Source organism: Dasypus novemcinctus, chromosome 10 (assembly GCF_030445035.2).
Source record: "Dasypus novemcinctus isolate mDasNov1 chromosome 10, mDasNov1.1.hap2, whole genome shotgun sequence".
Lineage (NCBI taxonomy): Eukaryota > Metazoa > Chordata > Mammalia > Cingulata > Dasypodidae > Dasypus > Dasypus novemcinctus.
The window spans coordinates 103,793,358-103,815,350 of NC_080682.1; the positions used below are offsets into that span (position 1 = coordinate 103,793,358).

General features: G+C 54.6%; 1 protein-coding gene across 1 annotated transcript in view; it reads left to right on the forward strand.

The window, feature by feature from the left end:
• Positions 1-10,689: 10,689 nt before the first annotated feature.
• The window catches only part of P2RY6 (pyrimidinergic receptor P2Y6), a 36,845-nt gene continuing 25,541 nt past the window's right edge, over positions 10,690-21,993 (forward strand). Inside the window, exon 1 of the mRNA XM_004480131.4 lies at positions 10,690-10,826. The gene's annotated coding sequence lies outside the window, so the exon portion shown is untranslated. The remainder of the gene's footprint in view (positions 10,827-21,993) is intronic.

Sequence of the window (21,993 nt, forward strand, 5' to 3'; positions counted from 1 at the left end):
GTTGGCCAGTTTTTGTAGCTGAGGGACACTGAGGTGTCCCGTCTGTGTGGGTGAAGGCAGACGGGAACCCAGTCCTCTGAGGATGAGCTTCTAGGGCAGGAATACTGGGTCACAAGTCTGTGACTTCACATCTGCAGGCAGCTGGAATGCGGTGGGAATGTGAAAGAGGAACTTCCAGGAGGGGTCCTCCTGCTGAGGACATAGGCCGCCCACGGCTGCTGCTCTGACAGCGCAAACAGGGGCCACATGGGGTCTCGGGGCCTCGGGAAGATGGGCAGGGGTAGGGGGGCTGGGGCTGAAGCAGCCTCAGTGGCCTCGAGAGGAGGCTGCAGGCACATGGAGCTGGGGGCCGGCAGGGGCAGAAGTTCCGGGAGCTGCTGGAAATGCCAGGTATAGCTCATCCAGCTCCAGGACTTACTGGACTCCTGCCAGCTGTCCAGGCTTCTGAGGCCATGGCCTGAGGGCGGGAGGGGCAAGGGAAGGGAGGGAAGGAGGAAGAGGAGGAAGCAAGCTCTGCTTCCAGACACAGCTTAGCTAAGAGCTCCCTGATCTCTCCTGGGACCAGCAAGGAAGAGGCCTGGCTCCTGGCCCAGCTCCGACCCTGCACCCTTCTCCTCCCCCAGCCTATCTTTCCTTGGCCCCAATGACACCGCCCTGCTCTGCTCCTCTCCCTGCTCTGCTCCTCTCCCTGCTCTGCTGCTCCTCTCACTGCTCTGCTCCTGTCCCTGCTCTGCTGCTCTTCTCCCTGCTCTGCTCCTGTCCCTGCTTTGCTGCTCTTCTCCCTGCTCTGCTCCTGTCCCTGCTCTGCTGCTCTTCTCCCTGCTATGCTCCTCTCCCTGCTCTGCTGCTCTTCTCACTTTTCTGCTCCTCTCGCTGCTCTGCTGCTCCTCTCCCTGCTCTGCTGTTCCTCTCCCTGCTATTCTCCTCTCCATGCTCTGCTGCTCCTCTCACTGCTCTGCTTCTCTCCCTGCTCTGCTGCTCCTCTCCCTGCTCTGCTGCTCCTCTCGCTGCTCTGCTGCTCCTCTCCCTGCTCTGCTCCTCTCCCTGCTCTGCTGCTCCTCTCCCTGCTCTGCTGCTCCTCTCGCTGCTCTGCTGCTCCTCTCGCTGCTCTGCTGCTCCTCTCCCTGCTCTGCTGCTCCTCTCACTGCTCTGCTCCTCTCGCTGCTCTGCTGCTCCTCTCCCTGCTCTGCTCCTCTCGCTGCTCTGCTGCTCCTCTCCCTGCTCTGCTGCTCCTCTCACTGCTCTGCTGCTCCTCTCCCTGCTCTGCTGCTCTCGCTGCTCTCGCTGCTCTGCTGCTCCTCTCCCTGCTCTGCTCCTCTCGCTGCTCTGCTGCTCCTCTCCCTGCTCTGCTCCTCTCAGTCTCATCCGTGGGCTTCAAATCCTCTTCCTTCCTACATGATGACTTCATCCAAAGCCCTCGTCTCTCTCCTCTCTTCATACCTCGTCCACTCTGTGGCCTTGAGGACCACACATTAAGCTGGTGAATCCCACAGCTGTGTCTCCAGCCCACTGCCAATCTGGGTGACAGGATCTGACTTTATGAAAGAGTCACCGGTGTTTTCTGCCTTGATGGGGGTGCTAGGACCAAACCACTTGGCTCAGCTAATCGGAGTGAGCATCTCCAGAGACTAGAGCAGTCTCTCCTGAAATCGGGTCAAGGCTCGGAGCCCCTGGGTGGGTCTGGGGGTAGTGACTGGACCAAGAAAGAAAAGGTAGGGACTGAGAGGAGAATGCTGGGGAGCAGGTCTGCACCGCAGGTTCAAACCTGCCTCCCAGCCCTGCGCAGATGCTGCCCCTCTGCTCACCTGAGAGACCCAGGGCGCAGTCTACTGGGGGCAGGTAGGGCTCCGCTCGCCCTGTAGCAGGTGCTGTGGGTCCCTGCCCACAGCCCTCAGTGCTCACCATTCCTTCCACCCCTATGGCTTCTCACTGCGGCTGCCTGGGGGTTCTGTCCGAGGGCTTTTTCTGGCCACTGGAGCCAAAAAGTTTGGGGACCAACCTCTGAGCAGTGACAGCTGGGGTTGGTAGATAACTGCTGGAGCTTCCTTGCCCCGCGGGCAGGTCATCTCTGGTGCACGTTCCATGCTCTTCCAGAGGCTGCCAGGCACCGAGTCCTACTGATAATCTCCACGAGAGCATCCTGGCTTGTCTTCCTTCTCTTCCCTGTCTCGTTTCCCCACTCCCCTACTTGTGCTTCCTGGAAGCACCTGGGAATAAACTGCTTGCACTTGAATCCTTGCCTCAGAATCTGCTTCTAGGGGAACCCTAAACCAATGCACCTCTTCTCTGTCCCTCCCATTCACATTCAATCTGCTCAACTCTTGCTGATTCTCTTAAAAGCCCCCCAAGCCACCTGCTAGTCAGCTCCCCATTTATCACCTCTTTCTGTCCCCACTGCTTGGCCACTTGCCTGGACTGCTGGCCTCCTCATGGCCTCCCTGCCTCCTCTTCTGCCCCTCCACACAAGCCATCTTCCTAAAACACTGCTCTGATCATGCCCCTCCCTGCTTGAGCTCTTCCAGGGCTCCCATTGCCCTCAGGGTAAATTGGCATCCCAGCCTGGCAGGACCAGGTCCCTGTCCCCCACTCCAGCCTTACCTTGTCTCGCTCCTGTGGAAGAGTCCACTGGACTTTCCCATAGGACTGAACTTCATGAGGTTCCCAGAATTTTCCGTGTTATTCTCACTTCCAAGGTCTTTGCATGCTGCCCCAGTCCCAGGAGCATCTTGTCCCTACTTTACCCAGACAACTCTAGTTGTTTTTGGATACTCAATTTAAGACACACTTGTGGGAAGCGGATGTGGCTCAAGCATTTGGGCTCCTGTCTACCATACTGGAGGTCCAGGGTTCAATGCCCAGGGCCTCCTGGTGAAGGCAAGCTGGCCTGGCAATGAGTTGGCCCACGCAGAGTGCCGGCCCACACGGGAGAGCCGCACTGTGCAGGTGTGCTGCCCTGTGCAGGAGTGCCAGCCGATGCAGAGAGCTGATGCAGCAAGATAACGCCGCAAGACACACAGAGGAGAGACAATGAGAGACATAGCAGAACAGGGAGCTGAGGTGGCACAAGAGAATGATTGCCTTTCTCCCACTCTGGAAGGTCCCAGGATCGGTTCCTGGAGCCGCCCAATGAGAATACAAGCAGACACAGAAGAACAAACACAGCAATGGACACAGAGAGCAGACAGTGGGGGGAATGGGGTGGGGGGGGTAAAAAAAAACAAACAGACACACTTGTTCTTTGACCTCCCCTGTTTTCGCTGCCCCTAAGCTGGCCCAGGAGCCCCTCTGGGCCTCAGTGCAGGTCTCTCTGTCCCAAGGCCACCATGCCCTGGTTTATCCTCTCCACACGGAGCACTCTTCAAGGGCAGTAGCCACGGGCAATTCATCCTTGTATCCCCAGTGTCCTGCACAGGGCTGGGCACATGGCAGGGGTCAGAGAATAAACCGATAGTAATGGCAACTCTACCCAAAGCAACTTATATTTATTTCTTCATTTAGGTATCCACAGAGTGCTGCGCTGGTGTGGGGAAACAACAGACCGGTGCCCGCCCTGCAGGGACTCCTTGCTGGTGGGGAGAGCTGTGGGAGAGACAGCACAGAGCAGAGGAAACGGTGCCTCCGAAGTTAGCTCTGGGGTTGAGGGAGTCCAGAGGAGGCCCTTGACCGTGTCTAGTGGGGATGGGGGTAGAGAGGGGAAGGCTTCTGGGAGGATGTGCCTTCTCTCTGTGCTGGCCCTGCCCACCCTCTTTGTCTTTGTAGAGTATCCAGGGGAATCACGGAATCAAGAGAGAAATAGGAGGTATCAGTGAATCCCCCCAAACCTACCCCCCATCGTCCCCTCACAGGCGGCCTCTATCCTGCTGGTCAACCTGTGTCTATGTACCTGCAGAAGAATCAAGTTGGATCCCTACCTCATACCACATATAAAAATTAGCTCAAAATGGATCAACAACCTAAATATAAGAAATAAAACCATAAAACTCCTAGAAGAAAGCACAAGGAGGGACCTTCTATTAGGCAATGGATTCTTAGATATGACACCAAAAGCACAAGCAACAAAAGAAAAATGATGAATTGGACTTGCCAAAATAAAAAACTTCTGTACATCAAAAGACATTATCAAGAAAGTGAAAAGACAACCTACAAAAGGAGGGAAGGAAGGTGTTTAGAAATCATGTATCTGATAAGGATTTAATACGCAGAATTTATAAAGAAATCTCACATCTCAGCAAGAAAAAGAGAAACAACTCAATTTAAAAAATGAGCTGAACCTCGCCCGGGGTGAGGAGCTGTCGGTGCCCAGTAGTTGTGTCTTAACAGGTCTTCAAACTTCAGACAAGATAAGCGATAAACCGGACTTGTCCGAAGTGGAGAAGTTCGACAGGTCAAAACTGAAGAAAAGTAACACTGAAGAAAAAAATACTCTCCCATCAAAGGAAACTATCCAGCAGGAGAAAGAAAGTGTCCAAACATCATAAAATGGGGTCTCCTCCAAGAGCAAAATTCAGCATTACCTGACTGTCTTGGTTATGGGCTTCCCATTGATGTGTAAATTCCAGATAGCCAGTGCTGTGAACAATCTCACCACTGACGACATTTGTGTGCATCTGTCATCTTTGCACTCCCTACAGGATAATCTACTTTTAACCTTCTCCAGTGGGTACTGCCATTGTTCATAATAGTCATGGAGTTGTATGCTTTTGTAGTTTGTCACAGTTTATTTCCATTTCTAATGTAACAATAAAATACTGGATATAATCAATTAAAAAAAAATGAGCTAAAGACTTGAATAGCTATTTCTCCAAAGAAAATATGCAAATTCCTAATAAGCACATGAAAAGATGTTCAACGTCCTTAGTCATTTGGGAAATGCAAATTAAAACAACAACGAGATAGCACTCCACACCCACTAAGATGTGGGTTACTTAAAACCAGAAAACAAAATTGTTGGCAGAGATGTGGAGAAATAGGAACTCTTGTACAGGTTGGTGGGAATGTGAGATGGTGTAGCTGCTGGGGAAAACAACTTGGCAGTTCCCTAAAGAGTTGAAAATAGAATTCTCATATGACCCAGCAATCCCACTTCTAGGTACATACTCAAAAGAATTGAAAGCAGGGCCTCGAACAGATAGTTGTACACCAGCGTTCTTTGCAGCATTATCACAATAGCCAAAAGTGGAAGCAGTGCAAGTGTCCATCAACGGATGGATAAAATGTGATATATATATGCAATGGAATATTACTCAGCCATAAAAACCAATGAAGTTCTGATGGGTGCCACAACATGGATGAACCTTGAAGATATCAAGTTGAGTAAAATAAGCCAGTCACAAAAGGGCTTATATTGTACGACTTTACTTAAAAGAAATACTTAAAATAAGCAAATTCACAGAGACAGAAGGTATATTACCGTTAGTAGGGAAAAGGGGGAAACAGACAGAAATGGAGGGTTATTGCTTAATAGGTACAGAGGGAAGCGGATGTGACTCAAGTGATAGATCTTCCGCCTACCATATGGAAGGACATGGGTTTGATCCCTGGGGCCTCCTGGTGGAAAAGAAGAGAAAGCGTGCCCACGGGGCAAGCCAGTGCCCCTGCAAGTGCCTGCGTGGTGAGCCAGTGCCCTGCGCAAGTGAGTCAGGCAGCAAGATGACACATCAAAAGAGAACTGGTCACGGTGAAGCACCACAGAAACCAGCAACTGAGGTGGTGCAATTGCCAGGGAATCTTTCTTCCAGTCAGAGGTCTCCTGGATCAATTCCCAGTGAATCCTAGAGGAGAGAAAATGAGAAGAGACTACAACACAGACAGCAAAAACAGCAGGGCAGGAGGGGAAGGGGGGGAAATAAATAAAAATAAATCTTAAAAAAAAAAGGTACAGAGTTTCTCTTTGGGGTGATGAAAAAGTGTTCATAATGGATGATGGTGATGGTGGCATTATACTGTGAATATAATTATTATCATTGAATTGCACACATGAAAGTGGCTAAAAGGGGAAGTTTAGCGTTGTATTTATGGAACCACGAAAAAGTATTTTAAATGTTATGTGCATACTATTAGACTGTGCGTTTCCTTCATATTTCTTGTTTCAGTCACATTATGCGGGTGAGTTTTAAACTTGATATGTGTTTCTCTGGCTCATTCATTTTCTCTCCTGTATAACATTCCATTACATGATTACAGTCATCCCTTATTATCAGAATATAGTCCATTCCTGATAGTAAATCTGTGGCTAGGGAAAGGTTATATTCCAGAATTTTAACTGGCTATTTAAGTTTAATAAAACTAAATGAACTAAAATTTTAAAACTCAGTTCTGACACATTTCAAGGGCTCCATAACCACATGTGGCTAGAAGTTACCAAGTTGGACAGCAGATAGAGAACATTTCCATAATTGCAGAAAGTTCTAAAGAATTTAAACCACAGATTACTTCCTCACCTAACACTGAGTGCACTCTTGTTCGCTTGGCTCCTGCGCACAGCCGGCAGGGACCCATGCCTGGCCACACTACGTCTCGCCGGCGGCTGCCCTTTCCATGAGCTTTACCACCTTCATATTTTCTTCTACTGTATGGGCTTTCCTGGATCTTGCAGGTTTGCCTCCTTTCTTCTCAGACATTTTCTTAGTTTTTAGAAGGCATTTTCTTCATAATGAAGGGAAGACGGTAACAATCAGGCATAAAATAAGCTCACACCATACTATCAGGAGAACGGCTGATGCTCCTGCAGTTCACTCCTCCTCCCTCTGAGATGTGTGCCCCGCCGACAGATTTTTGCTGATGAGCATATGCAGGACATGTGCCAAAATTTTTCTACTAGTAAAATTTTTGCAAGACATTACAACAAACATTGGGGTAGTGAGAGTTCAGACAGCAAGGGCTGCCTGTGTAGAAGTGTATTTCTCCATTCTCCTATTGATGGATATTTACACCATTTCTTTGCTGCTAGACACAATGTCATGAGGTACATTTTACCCACATGCAAAAGTTCCTCCTGGCTCTGTACCCCTTGCGGTGGAATGGTTCTGTGCAGGCTATGTGCATCTTCCCCTTTACCAGCTGTTAACACGTTGTTCTTCCACGCGGTTGTTTTCATTTATAGTCTCACCAGCAGTGTATAAAGCGCCCATCTCTCCAGACGCTCAGCAAAGTTGGTATTATCAAACTTTTAAAATTTTGCTCATCTGGCACGTGTGAAATGATATTTGACTGTGGGGATGTACTAAATTTCCCTTGTTTATAGTGAGGTTGAACATCTTTTCAGAGGTGTTTTGGTCAATCGTGCTTTCTGTTCTGTGAAATGCCTGTTCATGGCCTTCACCCACTTTTCTATTGGGTTGTTTGACTTTTTCTTATTGATGGGTAGGAATTATTTATATATGGTGAATAATAATCCTTTGTCTGTTATATATTACAATTATCTTCTCCCACTCTACCTTCTTACTTTTTTTTTGTTTATTTCTCTCCCCTTCCCCACCCCCACCCCCATTGTCTGCTCTCTGTGTCCATTTGCTGTGTGTTCTTTTGTGTCCACTTGTATTCTTGTGAGCGGCACCCGGAATCTGTCTCGTTTTGTTGCGTCATCTTGCTGCATCAGCTCTCCATGTACGCAATGCCATTCCTGGGCAGGCTGCACTTTTTTTGTGCTGGGCGGCTCTCCTTGTGCGTGGGGCTCCCCTACGCGAAGGACACCCCTGCCTGTGTGGCACGGCACTCCTTGTGCACATCAGCACTGCGTGTGGGCCAGCTCACCACACGGGTCAGGAGGCCCTGGGTTTGAACCCTGGACCTCCCATGTGGTAGGCGGATGCCCTATCTGTTGGGCCAAATTCGCTTCCCATATCTTCTTACTTTCTAAAGTGTCTTTTGGGGACCAGATGTGTTTTGGCTCAGTGGTTGAGTGCCTGCTTTGCATGTATGAGATCCCAGATTCAATCCCCGGTACCTCCAAAAAAAAGAGTGTCTTTGATGAATAGAACTTTTTTGAAGTAGACGGAGTCTATCAGTTTTTCCCTTTATGATTTTTGCTTTTATTATTATTAAGAAGTCTTTCCTTAACCCTGGCACATAGTAAGAATTCAATAAATGTTTGTTGACTGCAATCTTCTTTGGGAGCCGGGAGGAGGAGGGGCTGTCGTGTCTGGGGGCTGAGGTGACAGAGGCTGATGGTGTCTTTATTATGAGGACATGGGGGGAGTTAATGTAGGGGAGGGGACTGTTGTCACCCAAGGGCTGATGTGCCGGGAGCAGTGGGCCTGGAGGGCAGGAGAAGGAAGGGGCAAGAAGTGGGAACTGTTGGAGTCTAGCCCTGGGGTTTAATTCAAGGAGAGCAGACGCCCTCCTCCGGGCAACATGCCGAGGAGAAGGTGGGGCAGAGCTATAGGGGTGCAGAGAAAGGGCTGCCTGGGAAGGGGCCTGGGAGGTGGGAGGGTGTTGTGGGGCCCCAGGGGAAGTTACTGACAGTGCCCATGGGGTGACTGGCAGGCACGTGGCACTGCTTCAAGGCATAGAGATCACAAGGTCCTTGGCAGGGCCGTCTTCAGATCAGATAAGAAGGGCACAGGACTGCAAAGCACACAGCTCCGCCAAGAAGGCGGACAGTGAAGGGAGGGCAGTCCCTGGGGGCTGAATCCCAGGCAGGGCTTGGGGGAGGCGGAGCAAGGGAAGGAGACCCAGGAGAGCGTGCGGTGCCCAAGGGCGCGGGGCTGTAGGGGCAGAAGAGCCGCTCTGGGCGTGGGTGGGGCCTTCACCTCCCAGGAAGGAAGAGCCACCTCTTGGCAGGGGGCTGCCGAGCAGGGAGGTTTGGGAGCAGGGGCAGGAACTTCAGCGAGCTCAGCCAGGAGAGCCTGGCCTCGTTGCTTAAGGTCTGCCTGGCCTGGGGCTTGGCACGGGTAAGAGCCCGGGAGCTTTCGTTGAGTGAATTATCTTGGGGAGTTAGGGAGGGCAGAGTCAGTAAGCTGGGGCTTGTGGGGGGCAGGGTTTGGAAGGGCCGTGGTGAAGGAAGAGGGAAGGCGTCCTGGGGAGGGTTCCTAGGGGCGCAGGTACCCTGGCTCCCTGCAGAGGGCTGGCGGCAGCCCTCCCCCTTTAACGGACAAGGCCTTGCCCTCAAGGTGCCTCAGTCAGGGAAGACGGGCACAGCGGCAGTGCATGACACCAAAACACCCTGGGGTCTGTCCTCAAGCTCCATCTCTGCCCCCTCCCAAGTCAGCTCCAGCATCGCTTCCCAGATCCTAGCCAGGCTCCTGCTGCCATCCTGGCCTTCCCGCTGCTCCCCGTTCTCCTTCCAGCAGAGGAAGAGGTCTTACTAGACTACATTCCATCATGTCTCTCTGCTGCTCCAAACCACTCCCGTGACTCACCCTCCCACGAAAGCCTTGACCGTGGCCCCAAGGTCCTGCTGGCCTGGCCGCTGCTGGTTCTCCAGCCCCAACCCTGACCACGCCCCTTGGTCTGTGGGGCACCCCCTGGCTCTGGCTGTGCTTCAGTTCCTGGAACATGCCAAGCCCTCTCCCGCCTCCGGGGCCCGCGCACAGTTTTCTCTGCCAGGATTCTCTTCCCCTCACCATCGTTTGGCTGAGCCCAACTCCTTCTGGGTTCAGTCCACATATCCTTTCCTCCAGGAAGACTTCCAGGATCTCCCAACTTAAATCAGGTGCCCTCGCCCACCTCCAGCCCTTCACTTTTCCTTCTTTGCACATATTACAATTTATAATTAGGCATTCGATTGTGTGACTGTTTGTTTAACGTCCGGGTCCCCCCCCGAGAATATAAACTGCAGGCCAGTGCTGGCTGGACTGTCTGGTTTGCTTGCATCCTCAGTGCCTGGCACAGAACCTGGCACATACTAGGAACTCAATAGCTGTTTGTTGACTGACGACTGCACTCTAGCCGAGAAGCGGGACTGGCTTCCGTCTGGGAGATGAGGGGCAGGGGCTTACAGGGGCAGCGTGCTAGTCCTGTGGCTGGACCACACGAGACAAAGGGAGAAAGGAAGCAGAGTGACAGTGGGAAAGTCGATCTTGATTAAGCAACTCCTGTGTGCCAGGTGCTGTCCCATTACACTGTCCCGACCCCACCGCCACCACCAGCTGGGCACCTGGGGCACGGGCAGGCTAATCTCCTTGAGCCTCAATTCCTTAATCTGTAAAGTGGGCGGGATTGTTCTGGGAGCCGTGCCACCAACCCACGCTTCAGGGTACTTGGGTCTGGGTCCAATATCCAGCTGCGTGATCTCGGGCACGTCACTTCCTGTCTGTCTTTCAGGGTCCATCTGTAAAATGGGGATAATAATACTCCTGCAGTTGTTATGAGGATAAATGAGACAATGCATTGAAACACCTAGGACTGGACAGTGCCCTGCACATAGCAGGGGCTCAAGAAATGACACTGAGTGATATTCTTCCTCCCTCCCCGCCCCCCACCATCCCCAACTCTAGAATGTCAGACCCGGAAGAGCCCCCACCCCAATCACTACACAGAGGGACAGAGGCCAGGGAGGGGTCCAGGGCGCCCGCGACCCGGGCCAGGGCACCTCCCGGAAGTCGGCGGCCTCTTCTCTTCCCCCTCGTCCCCTCCCACCCAGCCCCAGCCTAGCCGGGCGGGATTCCAGGGCACGGGGCGGGGTGCGCGGGGGGCGGGGCGGGGGGGGCTCCAGGCCGCGCGGCCACGCCCCCTTCCCAGCCTTGGTGTGTCGCGGCGCGGGGAGCCAGGGCGCTGGGACATAGAGCTGCAGCTGCCGCCTGCACCGCCGCTGACCAGAGGTGGGGCTCCCAGCGCCCGAGAGAGCAGCGCCCCTGGCTGGGAGCCGGCTGGTCCCGCGCGCCCAGGTAAGGGGTGTGCAGGCCTGGGTGGGGGGCGGCAGGGGGAGTGGAGGCGGGGTATGAGGTGGGCCTGCCTCTCCAGGCTCCCAGGCTGGTGTGGGTGCCCGCGAGTGAGTCTGTGTGGTGTGGGCAGTGTGACAGTGATTGGCGGGGGCAATGCGTGCGTGTGTGTGGCCAGTGTGGTCAGGCGAGCTGTGGGCTGTGCCTGTGGGCAAGTCCTGTCTGTGATGGTGGGTGATGGGGCCGGTGACCCCGGGGGGCCACGGTGTGTGTGTGCCGCGTGGTGGCAACTCCTGCCCCGTGCCACGCTGGGCATGTGTCGTGTGTGGTGACCGCAGGGTGGTTCTGACTTTTCCACCCGGCACCCCTTGCAGTTTTGGGAGAGTGAAAGCTCATGCGGGAATCTGATCTGGCTAGAAGACATGCAATCCATCCCACCTCGCCTTCACACACACACACACATGCGCGCGAGACTTCTTGGCAGTCTCATTTTATCATCTTCAAAATTCCCGTGGATTTTGCATTCCTGCCATACTATTTGTGCATTTGTTTTAATGTGAATTATAAATTACCATCCCATGGCAGCAACTCGAGGCCGGGAACGCAGAGCCGGGTTTGTTCTGTGCTGAGAGCCCTCTCTCACGTCCCCCAAACTACGATGAAGGGGCATCGACTTCCTCGGGAGAGTGGCTGTGTTGGGCCACAGGGTGTGGACGGAGGGTACGGGTGTAACACAGTTGTGTGGCGGGAAGCTGGAGTTGCGTGTGGCTGAGCCTCCTCGAGTGTGAAGGGAGGCGTCGGTGGCGTGGGGTGTGTCCTGCGCGGGGAGACTGTGACGGGACTGTCTGGACCTTTCCGGTGCAGGGACAGGGTGTCACCGCTCCACCGCGTGGGCAGAAGGAGGCTGCACACCACCACTGGGACTGTGATGGTGATTGTGCTCAGTCCCAGCCCTGGCTCTCTCACCTGCAGGACTTTGGACAAAACTTCTCAGTGTCTTCCTTCGTAAAAGGGAAATGTTAGTAATGCTTCCCTCGTTGCGTTATCGTGAGGCCTGACGGGATTCCCGGATGTAAGGTGCTGGGCCCCCACCAGGAGCCCTCGGCGCCCACAAAGCTGGGCATCTCTAGGCAGCTGGCAGGTGGGAATCTGCAGGGTCCCTGTCTCAGGGCGTCCGGGAAGGGAGGATGCTGTCTCTAGCAAGGTTGGAGCTGGGAGAGAGGCTGGGGGAGGCGGGAGCCGGGAAGGTCCAGCACAAGGAGCAGAAGAATGCTGGTCTGGGAACCAGGATGGCGACCGCTGGGGACCGAGGCCGGCGGGTGCCCTCTGCCTGGAACGAGGAAAGTGGCGAAGAGCAGGCTCGGGGGTGTTTGATTCCCGACCAAGGCTGGAAGGGGGCTGGAAGGGGGACCCTGAGGTCAGCGATGGGGTGGGTGGGCCTGCGCTCCAGGCTGGAGGCCCCTGAGGCTGGCCTCGTTCCGGGCAGGAACATTTGCCTTGGCAGAGCAAGAGCCCCTGTTCCTGGTGACTTCATCGGGTCAGCTTAGAGAGGGTGCCCGGAGGCCTCGGGGGAAGAGGGGCATAAAAGGCAGTGTCGGGAGCTGTGGAAACATATTTAGGGGGGGCACCTAAATATATCCCCTGTGGCGGCGGGCTGTGGAACGGGCTGGTGGGGAAGCTCGGGCACGGGCAAGGACAGATCGCTGTCCCCGCTATCCCCACGATGGGAATACAGTGACCCAAGCGTCTGAGCGCTGCCCCGCGAGGTCTGGAGTTTGGAGCCCACTGGTTAGCAGGAAGCCTGGCCGACCCTGATGTGCTGGGTGACAAGGCCAGCTCTCTTTTCATCTGTCAGGGAGGGGAGACAGAATGATTTGGGCTTCGCTGCTGGCCCCGATTTCCTTGAACCCACAATTCAAGCTAGTATTGTTTATGACTCCACAGGCCTCGTCCTAAAAATCTATTACCCCAACTCAAACACTATAAAAGTCTACAGTCGGGAAGCGGCTGTGGCTCAGTCAGAGGCACTCCCGTCTACCATATGGGAGGCCCTCATTTCGCATCCCGGGGCCTCCTTGTGAAGGCAGGCTCGCCCGCACCGCAGGGAGCCCGGACTCAGCGAGGTGATGCAACAAAAAAGGGAGACAAGCGGCAACACAGAAGAGCCAGCAGCGAATGGACACAGAGAGCAGACAGCAAGCAAGCAGCAGGGGGGGAGGGGAACTAAAATGAATAAATACAGACACAGAAGAACGTACAGTGAATGGACCCAGAGAGCAGACAGCACGCCAAAAAAAGTCACAAGGTGGGGATAAAAATTTTTTTAAAAGTCTATAATGCAAATTTAAACTTTCTACACTCCAGCTGTAACATTTCCTGATTCCAGCTCATATGTTTGAGGCTTCTGACCGTGACTCTGGTGCTCTGACACTTTCAAGCATGTCAACTACCAGGGAAGATATAATAGAGGTCAAGTTCCCTTCAACAGAGTGATCTGAGACGTCCCAGGAAAGGTGCCCTTCCCGGCCCCACGAGAGCCTCTGCCTGCGGAGGGGTGGGCCCTGGTGCAATGGCACACACACATGCTACCTGGGCGAGAAACAGTGAACCCAGAGCTCGTGGCTCTCAGGGCAGGTGGGTCTTGGGGAGGGAAAGGTTCAGATCCTGGGGTGTAGGCACACCTCAGGGGGAGGGAATTGTGGGGTCACGGATACCTTGGAGAAGAGGAAGGAAGAGAACAAGAAATGGGCGTGAAGAGAGCCCAAAGGCAGACATGGCGCTAGGGGACTCCCAGGCACCAACCTCCCGAGCACCCTAGGGTGCAGGAGAGCTCCTGTGCAATGAGCAAGAGCTGTGCACTAGCCATGCTGGACTCGGCGTGGGCTGGGAGCAGAGAGCTGACCACTGGTCCGGTTTTAGCTGTGTGACTTTAGACAAGTCAGTTGCCCTCTCCAGATCTCATTTTCCTCGTCTGGCTCACAGGCAGACAGGATTAAAATTCCCTGCCGGGCTGGCTCTGGGGCCAGCTGCTGAGTTAGTACAGTAGTGGATGCCTGGTCCTCGCTGTAGCCGAGGTCTGTAAACGTTAGTGAGTGAATGGACAAGTGTTCAGGTGAGTAGAAGTGGAACAGCATGAGGCACCCTGGGGACCGTCTCCCTTCCCTCCTCCCCATGCAGCCTCAGCCTGCACGTGAGCAATTGCTCTTGGAGCCCAAAAATTGACTGGCGTCGGGGGTGGGAGGCTGGGAGGTGGAGCTCATCCTTGGGCAGGACCCGGGACTGGCTGAGAGTTGGAGACTGGGTAGCTGGAGGGGCTTCCCGGGTGTCACCTCTTGCTCCGCTGCATTTGTGCTGCCAGCCCTGGCTCTGGCCCCCGGCCTCCTGATGCCCGGTGCTCTCTGCGATGATTTCCTAACGTCCCCCAGCCCCTGGTGACAGAAGGAAGGGGCTGCAGCTCCAGAGGCCGGGTGGTAAGCGAGAGCCCCCAAGAGGGGTCCCTGGGCTCCCGGGCAGTCTGAAGCAGGCATGCGGTGGGAGCGCCCCGGTCCAGGCAGGAGTTGCCCGGGGAACGTGTGTGGGGCGGGGTGGGGCGGGCGCGCCTTTACCGAGCGCCCGTCAGCGCAGGGACTGTGCCCCGCTCTCACCTGTGTGCTCGCTTCCTCCCAGCCGCTGTCAGGCAGGAGGGGCTGGGCACATTCTGGGCTTCCTCCTCGATTCCGCCTCCTCCTTCACCTACCCCTTTCAGGTATCAAGCCCCACTGAGCCCACCTCCCAAATATCTCTCCATCCATCCCCTTGTCTCCACCCTGAGACCTAGACCCAGCTCTGGAATCCTTACCGGCCTCCGCCACTCCCTGTAGCTCCCCATGGCAGCCAGAGTGGCTCCTTCAGCACAGACCTGACTGCTCTCTCCTTTGCTCAGAGCCCTCCTACGGCTCCCCACTACTCAGAGGAAGCCTGACTTCCTCGGGCTGCCTGACGGTCCAGGCCACGTCCACGCGACCCTCGGCCACCTCTCCAGGCCCTGCTGCTCTCACCTCTCCTCTCCGTCTGCTTCCAACGTGTGGCTGTATTTCCCCTCTGCACCGTGGAGCCTGCTCTTCTCTCTGGAGGAATCATCCCCTGAGCCCTCATGAGCGCTACCCACACGTCAGGTCCAGCTTGGGTACCCTCCTCCCTCTGCTCGGCCCCACATGCTCTGGAATCCCAAATGCCCCAAGTTCTCCCATCCAGGGGACTCTCGCACTTTAAAAAAAAATCAATTTTATCGATACATATTGGTAAAACATACAATCCATCCAAAGTGTGTAATCAATGGTATTTGGAATAATGACATTCGTCACTTCAATCATTATTAGAGCATTTTCATTATTCCAATAATAATGATAATAAAAGAAAAAAAAAAACAGACAGAAAAAGCTCTCTCCCTTAATAATCACCTCCTGCCACTTTTAACAGCTGAAGGCAGGGCTGAGCGCCTTCTCCAGGATTTGTAGCAAAGCCTGCCCCTGCGCGGTGGCTTCCCCAGGTATTTCGGGGACTCCGCAGGGAAGGAACCCTCTCCGTGCCACACACCCTCCTGTTTGGTGTGCGCCCTCCCGCAGCCCTCTCTGTAGGAGCCCTCAGAGAAGGCTTGCTCCCTCTGCCTCCCCAGGCTACAGTTCTCTGTGTTTCCCTAAGCATGGCTCACCTTAGCCGTGATGCAACAAACTTTAACAGAGGCCTGGGGGCAGAGGTAGCGTAACAGGGCACAGTAGGACAGTTTAAACCAAGTTCCTAGGCATCTGTGCTCCTGGAATTGTCCTCAGTGTCCTCCCAGAGGATTCCCTCTATTTCATTCCTTAACACCTGCCTGCCACCTCGTTGCAGGAACCCCTTACCTGGAGGCCCATCACCCCGTCATCCCTGCCCCAGTGCTTAGGGCCTCATCTCTCCCAGGAAGCTCAGCCCTTCAATGAAAATCCTTCAGCGCCATCATTCCATCTCAGGAGCCAGCCCTTGGGCTCCAAGAAGGCAACCTTTTACCTCTACAGTGTATCTTGGGTCCTTGTGTCCTGGCTTCAACGTGGCAAGGCCAAAAGGCTCCTGGGGTGTTTCTCCCAAAACATGAGTGCCTTGGCCCAGAAAGTGCTCTCACACTTCCACCTTCCACAACAGAAAGACCTGCAGTAGATGGTCAGTGACAGATGCTTTAGTTTGCTAAAAGCCGCTGGGAGCGATGTACCAGATGTGCGTTGACTTTTACAGTGGCAGTTTATTAGGTTAGAAGCTTATGGTTCTGAGGCTGTGAAAGTGTCCAAATCAAGGCATCACCGGGTTATCCTTTTCCCTAAGCTGCAGCTGTGGGGACCAGGCACGCGGAAGGGCTAGTGGTGTCTGCTGGTCTCCGCCTTCTTCTCCAGCCGCACTTTCTCCCTGATCAGGCACAACGGCAGCGCTGGCTCGTCTCTCTCCTCTCCTCCAGGCCTCCCTGCTTTCAGTTTCTGGCCAAAGTGATTCTTCTTAGCTTCGGTTCCTGGGGCCTTTTCTCTCAGCTTTTGGGTTCCTTTCTGTCTCTGCGACTTTCTTTCTATGCCTGCAGCTTTTTATTCCTTCATTTATAAAGGACTCCACTAAGAGGACTGAGACCCATCCTGGGTTATGCCCTACTGAAGTCATCTAATCAAAAGGAATTTCCCTTAATGGAATCTAACCAAAAGGTCCAATCTACATAGGTTTACACACACACAGGAATGGACTGGCTTTAAGAACAGGATTTTTGAGGGTCCACAAAAGCTTCAAACTGTCATAACAGGTTTTTCCTGAAGTTCTCAGACTATTTCTTAGGCTAATGGTAAAAAAACAAACAAACAAACCTGGTCTTCCACTCCCATCCCACAGCCTTTGCAAGTGGAAAGTTTCCCTAACACACAGTCCTGACGCTGCGTTGTTTGTGTGGGGGCTGGTAGGGCCAGCTCTGAAAGGTTGTGCCCTTTCCTACTATATTCTCTGCCCTCTAAGGGGAGTCCCTGGAGGGCCGGGACCTCGTATTTTTCACCCACGTGTCTTTGTGGAGCTCAGGGTCTGAACACAGTTGGCACTCAATAATGCTTACTGAACACAGTTGGTGCTCAATAATGCTTACTGAATCAGATTGTCCACCCCGTGGCTTTTTCTCAGAACACCAAGTAGGATTATCTCAGTGGTTGGACCCATTCCCCCAGACCAAATATTTAGCACCAATTTATCAGAGACAGAGAGCATATTAGTCAGAGAAACAGAATTCTAGGGAAACAGAATAAACAGGAGATATCTGTCATTAGTATGTGATTTTTTTTTTAAGATTTATTTTATTTATTTCTCTTGCCTTCCCCCCCTTGTCTGCTCTCTGTGTCCATTCACTGTGTGTTCTTCTGGGTCCACTTGTGTTATCCGACAACACTGGGAATCTGCGTCTCTTTTTGTTGCGTCGCCTTGCTGCATCAGCTCTCTGTGTGTGCAGTGCCACTCCTGGATAGGCTGTGGGTTTTTCAGACGGGGCGGCTCACCTTGTGGGGCGCAGTCCTTGCGTGTGGGGTTCCCTACACGGGGGACACCTCTGTGTGGCATGGCACTCCTTACACGTGACAGCACTGTGCGTGGGCCAGCTCCACACGGGTCAGAGGCCCTGGGGATGGAACCCTGGACCCTCCAGAGTATGCGATTTTATAAGAGTCTCTCATGTGACAGTGGAGATGCACAAGTCCAGGTTCCGCAGGCAGGCAGGCTGCAAACCAGGGCTCCCATGAAAGTCCAGTGAAGGTCCTTGATGAGTTTCTGGGAGACACTGGCTATCCAAAGATGAGCTGGGAAATTCTCTCTGAATGCTAAAATCACTTCTCCTTTTAAAGCATTCAACTGACTGGGTAAAGCGTCACTCATTGCTGACGGCAATCTCCCTGATTGATGTAGATGTAATCAGCTATTTATCCAGTAAAGTCACTGGTGACTAACGTCCATAAATGCCCTTGTATTACAGTTAGCCCAGGGCTTGCTTGACCAAGCAACTGGGCACAATTAACTTGGCCAAGTTGACACATTAGTCTAGCCATCACAGATAGCCATGAAACTTTGCTGTTTTCCTTTTTACCTTGGCTGCAAGAAAGCTCAGTCATCGTCTTAGTCTAGGTTTCTGCCACCGTTATTTACAATGGGAGCATGTGGCCTATGTGGATATTGTCTGAGCTGCCTTCATACATTCTGGACAGAGTCATAAATTCCAAAACAATCAACAAGTAACATCTGTTACTTTCTAGATTCTTATGGCTTCTTGGACTTTTCACTTAACTTTGTTTCTTCCTACCACTCTGACTTCTACCCAGCCATGGAGACATTACTGCTAAATGGGGTAGTGTAGTGGCTCAAAGCATCGTGTTGAAATCCTGGCTACTACTAGCTATGTGAACCTTGGACAAGTAACTTAACCACCCAGTGCCTCATTTCCCCTTCTGTAATATGGGGATAATAATGGTACCTCTACGCATGGTTGAGTGCGATTATTCTTTTTTTTCCAGGGGGTACTGGGGATTGAACCCAGGACCTCATACATGGGAAGCAGGTGCTCAACCACTGAGCTACATCTGCTCCCCAAGGAGAGTTGGTTTTTTAATTTGTTTTTAGGAGGCACCGGAGATTGAACCTGGGACCTCGTACCTGGGAAGCAGGCGCTCAACCACTGAGCTACACCCGCGATCGAGTGAGGATTAAATGAAATAGTATAAAATGTTTAGAACAGTGCCTGGCCCGTGGTAAGCACTCTTGGCCAGAATTGTTATTACGCAAACGGGCCTTGGCCATCCTGGGAGGGCCAGCGGAGTGGGGCTTGGCCCCGTATGGAATAGTCTATACCAGGGCGTCTCAAAATTCAATAGAAACAAGAATCACCTGACTCTGCAGGTTGGGGGTGGGGCCGGAGACGCTGCATTTCTCTCATGCTCCCAGGAGATGCCGGTGCCCCTGATCCCAGGTTCACACTCCAAGCCGCGAGAATCTGCGCCATCTCTGGGGACTCAGATCGGGCTGTGGCTGGGATCCATCGAGGGGATCCAGAGGGGGATGGAAGAGCCTGAGACCTGGTTCCCCACAACACCCGAAGCTCTGAGGTGGCTGGACTCTGAGCCGAGTCGGAGGACAGGGGCCCCGATTCTCTTGTTCACCCTTAGGTCACCAGGGCTCTGTTCAATGAATAGAGTGAAAGAATGAAAGAACCAAAGACCTAGTGGAGGGAGGGCGCAGGGTGGGCGCAGGGCTCCCTCTACCTAGGATAGCGTGTGTGTTCCGGGACGCCCCCTTTCCCTGTGCTGCCCTCTGAGCGCCCTAATGCAGAGTGATCAGCCTGCAGCCTCACCTTGAGCTGGTAACGAGCAGGGCTGGTGGGCGTTTGGCAGGTCAGGGACCACACTCCCGGAGGGAGGCTTGCCGGCCTTCTCTGAACATTCTGGCCAGGACTTGTTGGGGTGGCTGGAGAGGATGGGCCAGGAAAACTGCCTGTGTCCTTGGGAAAACCCTTGTCCTCTCTGGGAGGAAGCTGAAGGGCCCGGGAGTCCGAGGACTGAGCTCTTGCCTTCCCTCTCGTTCCTGGTTCTGACTGCTCTTCCCATGAAATTTGCTGCCCGAGCTGGGCTGGAGCCCAGCATGCACCGGGCTGGAGGTGGGTGGCCGGCTCCCGTGCGGCAGGTGCACGAGTTACGCGGGGCTGTGTCGGTCTGGGTGTGCTGAGCGGGCACCGTGTTGATTGTACCCACGGGCGTGTGCTCCTCACTCGTCTGAGGTCTCTGTGGCCCCTCTGCGCCCTCCTGTGATGGCAAGCAGCGGACTCCAGAACCTGGATAGAGCGAGGTGCCCAGGGCACAGAGGAGGAAAGCTCCGGCTCAGCGAGCACACCCAGCTCCCCTCTGTCTGCGTCGGCCGCCGGGCACTGCCTGCAAGCCTCGAGGGGGTCAGCTCCCTTTGGGGAGTCCCAGCAGGGCCAAGTCTCCTCTCTCAGACTGGGGCCAGGCTGTCTCCCATTTCAGACAAAGGGTTACGAAGAGCACTCTTTCCCCTTCTGGCTCCTGGGACCAAGAAGTGGCCTGGCAGCCCGGATGTGCCCAAGACTGTTGTTGCCCCATCGCAGGCCAGAGATCCTTCTCAGCCCTGGACTCCTGTGGGCAGGAATAGCTCCATTCTACAGCTGGGGGCGCCAAGGCTCAGGAAGGGGTGAGACCCCCAAGAGCCAGGGGGGGACCCTCACCCTGAGCTGGCAGTGACTGCCTGGCCGATTGTGGTGCCCACCACCCAACAAGGACGTGTTGGGTGCCAACTGCAAAGTGCTTGCCTATCGTACAGAGCCGGGGGTCCCCAGGGTGACTGCGGGCAGGAGCGTGGCTGTGGAGGGTCCGTGCCCACAGGCCGCAGAGGGTCTGAGGCCCCGGGGAGGCGAGGCTTGGACCCTGGGCACACGCCCCCTGAGAGACGCCCACACCCGGGGCTGACCCGGGAGAGCCTGGGCCGGAGCTAATCCGCTAAGCCTTCCTCCTCCTCTTGTGTAACTGCTTTTGTTCCCGGGGAAATCGAGAGTCCGCAGGATCTGGGAACCCCACAAATCTCCCGTGGCATCTAGGCTAGCCGGGGATTGTGGCAGAGAGTGCTGCGCTTGGGAAACCGAGGCCCGCAGACGGGGGGTTTTGAGGGGCTCCCGGGGAGTGGGCACGGGTGTGCGCCACGTGCAGACACGACAGGGACACACTGGGTGAAAAAGTGAGCACTTGCCGGGGCCTCTCAGGCAGACCCCCGTGTGTGCACAGGCGGGAGGTGCCATCCCAAACACGCGTGCCCCTGTGAAAGCACAGGCGCCCTCCGGGTCAGGCCCACGCGGCGACAGGCACGCGTCCCCCGGCACTCGCGTACCGCACGTCCTCTCCAGGTCGGGGCCTGACTGGGGGGGCGGTGGCCCCGACACTCACCTCAGGCCTACACCTTCTCTTCCCGGAATAGGCTCCCCCAGGCCTCCTGGCTTGGCCCCTTCCCGGCGCTCCCTCTTCGCCTCACCGCGAGGGCAGAGGAGGGGCCTTTCCTGTCAGCTGCAGCCGCCGGGTTGGGAGCAGAGGCGGCTTTGTCTTTTCTGAAGAACTGGTCCTGTGGAATTTCCACTTGTTTCTCTTACAGGGTCATGACCTGCTGTGGAGGCTGCCTCATGAACCCCCAAGTGTGAGGAGGGGGTTTTCACACACGCAGGGGTGTTGGGCCTGTAACAGCCTCATCATCTGAGTAGCCCCTAAAACTTTGCAGCCTGCCTTCTTGTCAGGGCCTCGCTCATTCTTCGTGACGGCCTGAATGTAGGTGCCCATTTGACAGGGGAAGGAACCGAGGCCCAGGGAAGGGTGGGGCCTGCCTGAGGTCACACAGCAGGTTGTGGCGTAGTTGACCAGAACGCCGTTCTCCTGAGCCTGGGCTGGCAGGAAACGATTTCAGCTGCCCCGAGCTTAGAGTCCGAGAATGGAGCCTATCAGAGCTGAGAGGATGGGACCACCTCTCACTCCCTTACGAGGTGCAAGGATCACCTCACACTCCCTTACGAGGAGTGGGCTGAGGGCACAGCCGGCATGATTGCCAGCCCGAGCTCTGCCCTCAGGCTCATCTCTGAGCCTGCCCCGGGAGACGTGTCAGAGGCGAGGCGAGGAGGAGAAATCAGGGCATCGCCATGCTGTGTGGCCCAGGCACCTCCCTGGCCCTCTCTGGGCCCAGAGCCCTCCTCTCAACAAAGGGAGGTTGGGTTGGTTGGAGGACGTGCTCTGTCCCCCAGCCCGGGGGGCTTCCACAGGGCCGAGAGTGGCGGCAGGCTCAGGGCTTTCCAGGCGGAAGCCCGGGGCACGCCAGCCCTGCTCCCTGGCCTGCTGCTGAGAAGCACGAGGCAGGGCCTGGTGCAAAGTGGGGCCTCGGGACCTGGGGTGGGATCTCCTCCAGGGTAGGCTCCTCTGGAGAAAGGGATCCAGCAAATCCAGATGGTGCCCGATCAGCCTGTTTGACTCAAAATGTGCCCCTTCCTTGCTGTATGTTTCTCCATAACTCTTATCACGACATGACCTGCTGTCTATTTATTTATAACAAAAATAAGCGAGTGGCCCCCTGGAGAATGTAGACACCATGAGGACAGGGACTGTTTTGTGTCCTAAGG